This window comes from Vombatus ursinus, unplaced genomic scaffold, assembly GCF_900497805.2.
Source record: "Vombatus ursinus unplaced genomic scaffold, bare-nosed wombat genome assembly UNPS02014942.1, whole genome shotgun sequence".
Classification (NCBI taxonomy): Eukaryota; Metazoa; Chordata; class Mammalia; order Diprotodontia; family Vombatidae; genus Vombatus; species Vombatus ursinus.
Window position 1 is genome coordinate 11,647,125 of NW_020954720.1, and position 7,103 is coordinate 11,654,227.

The following is a 7,103-nucleotide window of genomic DNA, read 5'->3' on the forward strand; positions in this document are numbered from 1 at the left end:
AAAAATTATTCTCCTGGTTCTGCTCACTTTGCTCTGCATCAATTCATACAAGTCTTCCCATGTTTCTCCGAATCCATCCCCTTCATCATTCTTACAATGTGGCAATATTCCCTTACATCCATATGCCATCATTTGTTCAGCTTTTCCTCAGTAGATGTACAGGTTCTTATTTTCTAGTTCTTTGACACCACAGAAAGAGCTGCTGTGACTAACACCTCATGACATATACCAAGATAAACTCCAAATTGTTATAAGACTTAGATGTAGAAGATCACATTGTTAAACAAATTAGAGGAATAAGAAAGATATTTTCTTTCAGATCTAGGCACAGGGAATGAGTTTATGATGAAACATGGGATAGAGAGGATCACAGAAGATAAAATGGAAAATTTTAATTACACAAAATTAAAAAAAGTTTTTGCACAAACAAAACCAACGTAGTTAATATTAGAGGCATGGTTATGGATCTTGTTCAGGGGGCTTTTCAAGGTTTGAGACTGGATGCAACCAACATAATGTCAATCGACATGCATTTATTAAAATGACCTAATGTACTAAATGCCTGACATTGTGTTAAATGTCTTAAGAGACACATAAGAAGAGGGAGGACAGTCTCTGCCCTCCAGAAATGTGTGGTCTTATAAGAATAACAATACTTATATTCATGAATGATTGTGTAATATATGAATTATGAATAGTATGCATACACATATGTATATAATATCTACCACATATGTACATATATGATACATTTTATAATGGGATAATATTATATGCATATGTAATAGGATTACAAATCGATAACTAGAAGGGACCTCAGGGGCCATCTAGGTCAACTCTCTTATTTAATAATGGAGAAAACTAAAATCCAGGGATTTTACCTGCATTTACCTAAGCACACACATGTAGTAACTATCAGAGGCAGGATTTTGGCCTAGGTCTTCTGCCTCAAGAGATAGTACCTTTTTTACCCATTGCATTATGGTATTATCTCATGATCTGGCATGTGATACTACATAAATGAAACAACCAGAGAACAGTACAAAGCAATAAACCATCAAGTGTTTGATTTTTCATTCAGATTACTTGTAATATAGAAATTCAGAGTAGAGAATATATTTTTCAAGGTATAATCCCAGATTTATTATGTATATAATATACTTAACAATTCTCTTCAAGTGCATTATACATAGTAAACATTAATTTAAATGGTTGCAAATTCTGGTTGAAGGAAATTTAAAGCAAATATCTTATCACCGTTGATAAATTCTTATGGAGAAGCTATTACTTGCAGGGAACTGGGCTATATGCTGTGGAAGCATTGTCTCTGTTTCCAACAAGCTTACATAGTAGCTAAGGAGAAGGGAAACATTGTATGGGTGTGTGTGTGTGTGTGTGTGTGTCTATGTCTGTGTATGTTTATATGTGTGTGTACGTGTTTGTGACATCATAGGATCCAAAATAAAATTTGACCTGAGAGGCAATACAGTATAGTCCCATCATTTTATAGATGAGAAAACTAAGGGCCAGAGAAGTGAAATGAATTTTCAAAGTCACTTTGGTAATAAAAGGTCAAGATTGGATTTGAACCCAAGTTCCAAGATTCTAAACCTAGCACTCTTTCAAGTGAGTATATGCTAAATGGTAATGGCAATAATAAGTGATCTTGATTGTGATTTGCATCTCGTATTTAGAAATTTGCTCAATAATCACAGAAAGTGAAGCATGATTCCTTTTTACTGCTTTCAAAAACAAAGCTCTCCATGAAAATTCAAGAATTTTACAGATTCTCACAGATTGTCTATGTGGCATGGCAGAGAAAAAAAAAAACAGTTCTTGAAGTCAGGAAGACCTGGATTCAAATCCTCTCTCTGAAGTATACTGGCTTATGTAAATCCAGAGGAGTCAATTAAACTCATTCTCCCAAAGGAAACACTTGAATTTTATGAATTGCAAAACACATGAGTATTTGCATTGATAAAGGTAGTTTATTCACTAAAAATTATCCATACTAAACAAGTTGCTGATCTAGCCCCACTCAGCAAACACACACATACATGAGCACACACTTGTGCACACACAATCACAGATCAGCCAGTTACCTACTATGTGTCGCTATGCTAGGTGCTGGAAATATACTTACAAAGAATAAAACTCCCTATTCAAATACAAGGCAGTTTGACTGGGAGGACACTATCCACAATGGTGGGGTGATCAGGAAAGGCTTCATGTAGACAAAAGTTTTTGAGCTGTTTGTCACAGGAATAGAGGGTCTCTATGAGTCAAAGAGAAAGAGGGAGCATATTCCAGGCAGAGGAGAATATGGCAACACCTTTCTTTTCCCTGAGTCAGAATCCACCTCTACAGCATCCCTAGCAAATTCCCATGCAATCTCTGTCTGAATACCAGTTGTAGGAATATCCACTACCTTCTGAAGCAGTGACACATGCCACTTTGAAATGAATTTTCCCTGGCATCAACTCAAAATCTGATGAGCTGCAGACTGAGTAACCTAGAATTACTGTGACCAAGTAGGACAAGTTTGACCCTAGGTCCATGTGCACAGCAGCTTTACAGATACTCAAATATAATTATTGTTGCTCACTCCCCACTTCCCTAGTCTTTTATCTTTAGGTTTAACACTCTCAGTTCCCTCTTGCAGTCCTCACATAGCTTGGTCTCTCGTCCCCTCACTACCTGGTGGAGTAGTATCATTTCACTGTCCTTAAAATAGAGCACCCAGAGTTGCATCCAGTACTTTAGAGAAAGCAGTATCTAGAAATATGCTTAGGATTACTATGCTGTTCATTATCATATAGTCCATCTGTCAACATACGCCTTGATTCACTCAGGTCAAATGGCAAATAGGAGTTGGACTTTGAGACATCTCTGTTTATGACTTTATTTTGAATTGTAAGAACTTTATTCTTTTCACTGTACAAAAGCAAGTATTTTAATTTTTCAGTGATAGCTGCTAAAAGGCAACAGGTATGAAGGTACTTCAGAGGCTGGAGAACATCATATCCAAGACAACAGGTAATAATTTACACCTCTGGAAATTTCATTAAAGAGGGTTCCAGAGATCTTCTTTAGCAGAATGGATCCCCCTTTTCTTCCTCTGTTAGAAGTAATTACTGGGGTCTACTTAAGCTCTTTAACCCTAAAGTATTTGACTTACATACCATTATTCCTCAGGTTTTTAGGACAACCGTGACTACTGGGGGTAAAGGGATAAGCTTCCCCTATATTGGGGTCCCAGAGAAAGCACTTAAAGATCAATACTTAAATTTTTGAATAAGGAAAATTTCAGTCGAATGCATCAACATCATTTTCTCCCTTTGGAGACCAGTTTTTCTTTAAGTGCCCCTATTGTCTCTCTAAATTGGATCTTATTTCAATTTGAAGGAAAGAGTTAGCAAAGGCTTAATCATGCATCTTCTGTGATTATGTGGGAAAACTCATTTTATCTTATTATGAACAAGGGCCAGTTCCCTTTGGATCATTGATCATTGATCCCAAATGTTTCCTTACCATTTGAACAAACTTGCTATGTTATTCAAAAATAGTATAATGAATTTTACCTAGTTACTCACCAATGTTATCTATTTGTGTAGAACCTATTACTTCAGGACCCCAGGAGGCTTTGGAGCTGATGGCATTCTGGAACTGCATTTAATACAAGAGCCTGTGCTCTGGCGTTCTTAACAAAAGATCATGATAAGTAAATGATAAGAACGAAAGGATTAATTAATTAATTAAAAGAAAGGAAGCTTGCTCTCCTTAGTCTGAATTCCAAGGAGTTCTTTGGTCATAGAGATTCAGGGGTTTATTTAAAAAAAAATAAGGAAACAAACAGGTCATCCTGACAAGCCACTATTTTATATCTTCATTTGAAAAGGATGGATTGTGTCAAAGGTCACCTGCAAGGACAATGCCTTCCTATGGCATGAGAAACATTTCTTAGAAGATCTGGGGACACTCCCTGTAGTAGAAATAATATGAACAATTCATTTTAAAAAATATTGTGTACAGCCTAACTCCTGAATACCTGAAAGGCAGTACTTGGTGAGAATAATAACAACAGCAACAACAATACCTAGTATCTATATAGTATTTTAAAGTTTGCAAGGTACTTTGCAAACATTATCTTATTTGATCCTCAGAAAATCCTGGAAAGTAAGCGATATTATTATCCCTCTTTTACAGATGAGTAAACAGAGAAAGACAGAGGAACCTAGGGTCACACAGCTAGTAGGGAACTGAGGTCACTTTTGTACTCAGACCTTCCTGATTTAAGATCAAGTATTCTATCCAATGCACCACCTTGCTGCTCACATAAGAAAATGTGATTTGAGGAGGATAAGTAAGAAAAAGTAAATGGTTTAGAATATGAAATCAGTATTTGTAGATCCACATCTTAGAAACTGAGTAGATATGCCTAGTATCCATCTCGTGAACATCTTGATTTCATTTTGATTATTATTCCTTTTGTAGGGCTCTAAGCGTATTTAAAATCTTAACAGCCTCCTGAGAAGTCTGATTTCTTAAACATATTTGAGCAATTTTTTTCTCTTAAAATATATGCCAAATGAAAATATTATTAACTGTTTCCCATATGGCTGTGATTAAAGTGCATCATTTCTGAAAACAGATTCATTGCTTTGCACTTAACAGAATAAAAGGGTATGAGATGAGAATTCAATCAAGGTCAGAAGAAGTTTATTTATGAAACAGATTTTAAACCCTGGATGTTTTTAGGTTAAGGGAGAAGAGGATTTAAAGGGCCAATCACCTCACTGTAGCTCCCACAGAATTCCTCTAGATGCTACATAAGATGGGAATCTGGTCCCTCAGTGTCAAGAGAAGGAAGGATAAAAAGTTAATCCTGAGGATAAAGCATAAATTAAACATAAATCATACACTTTGACATGCTTAATTTCTGATGATTTGGAAAGGTAATTTGTGCCTGAATGGGAGCAAAGGATTAATTTATAACCCTTGCAAACATTTCTGTCCTTTTTTTTTTTTCTGGAAACAACCTCCTCTTTCTCTTCCCTCCCTCTTTCTTTCTTTGCCTTTTATTGTTTCATTTGTCTTCCTTCTACTGCTTGCCCCTATAGAGCTCTCAACTTTCATGTCCCAAATGAATTAATTTGCATACATCATAATGAATGTAAGTGATGAGTCAGTTTTAGAAGCTCAGTGAGTTAAATCACAACAAAGTTCCTAGATGCATTTTTCATGGAGAATGGACAATTTTACTTTTGATCTTAAGATTACAATTGGTTGTGTGGTTTGAAATCTCTAAATTGAAATTTTCAAAAACATAAATCTCTTACAACATTCCCAAATTCTCGTCAAACTGGTCAAGAAACTTTACGTTTCTCCTAAGGCCTAAGATGACTGTGACTTCAGTCTAATTATTCTGCATACGTTTTTCTTTTTGGTCAAAATTTGAAACATTGCCTTACTTACAAATCTACACATTCATGACTTTTTTTGTCCTAGAATTTGTTCATTTTTATAACATACTTCATTGTCCATTACCTTTTGGCCACTCTGATCCCCTCATTAACTCTTAGCTTTCTTATCATTCTCCAACCTCTGCTCTCCCAGTAATTTTCTAATTAAAGTTCACAATGATCCATATTTGTCCATTGTCTAAAATGTCTATTGGTCTGCCATACACTTAACAGAAGCTACACGAATCCATGTAAATGGAGCATCTGGCACCATGCTGTCTGATCAAAAAAATTAGAAGGGGCGTCAAGATGACAGTAAAAGGCCTAAAAACTAAATTAGAGTTCTCACCCTTTCTCTTCATTTCAATAAAATGACACATTGACTATCTAGCCTAGTTGGTAATGCAAAGTAATTATAATAGCCCAGTAGCGTGAAAGCATCTTTAGCATTATTAGTGGATGCCTAAATTGCAATGCATTTGGTCAGAACTTTATAGGTTCCACATCTCCTTCACTGTGACATAGATTTGCAGTATAGTCATGAACATGGGACTTACAGACATCAGAAAAACCATTCTTATTAATTATGAAGATAACATCAAAGAATCTCACCTCTGCTTTGTTGTGGTGGTACATTCACACTTATTAAATCATCCTCTTATTTGTGTTTTTTGTTTTCTTTTTTTTAAACTGGAAAATGTTTTTATTGTGGGTGGAGTGGGATAGCTGGACACAGTTTAAATGATTCCAATTTTGTTGGCAACATCTAAAGCATCGTGGTCTGGAGCAAATTGGACATAGGCCTTCTCTCCATCAGGCAGGATCAGTGTATTGACCTTGTTACGTCGACGTCATACAGCTTCTTTACCACCTGCTTGATCTGATGCTTGTTGGCCTTGAAGTCCACAATGAATACGAGGCTGTTGTTGTCCTCAGTCTTCTTCACAGCAGACTCACCAGTCCAGGGAAACTTAATGATGGCATAGTGATCATGCTTGTTTCTCTGAGGGGCACTTTTCTGAGAATATTTGGGCTGCCATCAAACTCTTAGCCTTTTGGGTTGCTGGAAGGTGGGGGATGTTCAGATCTTCTTTTTGTGGCCATGAACACCCTTCAACACTGTCTTCTTGGCCTTCAAAATCTTGGACTCGGCTTCTATCTTGGGGGGGACAACTTCTTCCTTCTTTGTCTTTGGTGCCATCTTGGAGGAAAGGCATCCCCTTATTTGTTATGGGGCTTTATGCATGCCACTTAACTTTCTTGTGTTCTAGTATCCTTGTGATACCTTCCCTCCCTGCCTTGACAGGTCTGTTGTGAACACAAATGAGAACAGAAAATCATGGACCTAGACCCAGAAGAACCTTCCTAGATTATCTAATCCAGCATCCTTATTTTATAGATAAGGAAATTAAGGCCCAGAGAGGTTAAACTAATTGTTCAAGGTCAAGAAAGTAAGCATCACAAGTGGGACTTAAACCCTAGACTTCAAAATCAGTGTGTGTGAGTGTGCGTGTGTGTGTCTGTGTGATGTGTGTGTGTGTGTTCCAGTATATGATGTTGCCTTCCTGGGACTTCAATAATTCAGGCTCTGAAAGATAACTATTTTTTATAGAATCAGGCTTAGGGCTGGAAGGGACTTTA

General features: G+C 36.6%; 1 pseudogene; it reads right to left on the reverse strand.

Moving 5' to 3' along the window:
* Positions 1-6,199: 6,199 nt before the first annotated feature.
* Positions 6,200-6,663, reverse strand: LOC114029877 (annotated as a pseudogene).
* Between the last annotated feature and the right edge of the window lie 440 nt (positions 6,664-7,103).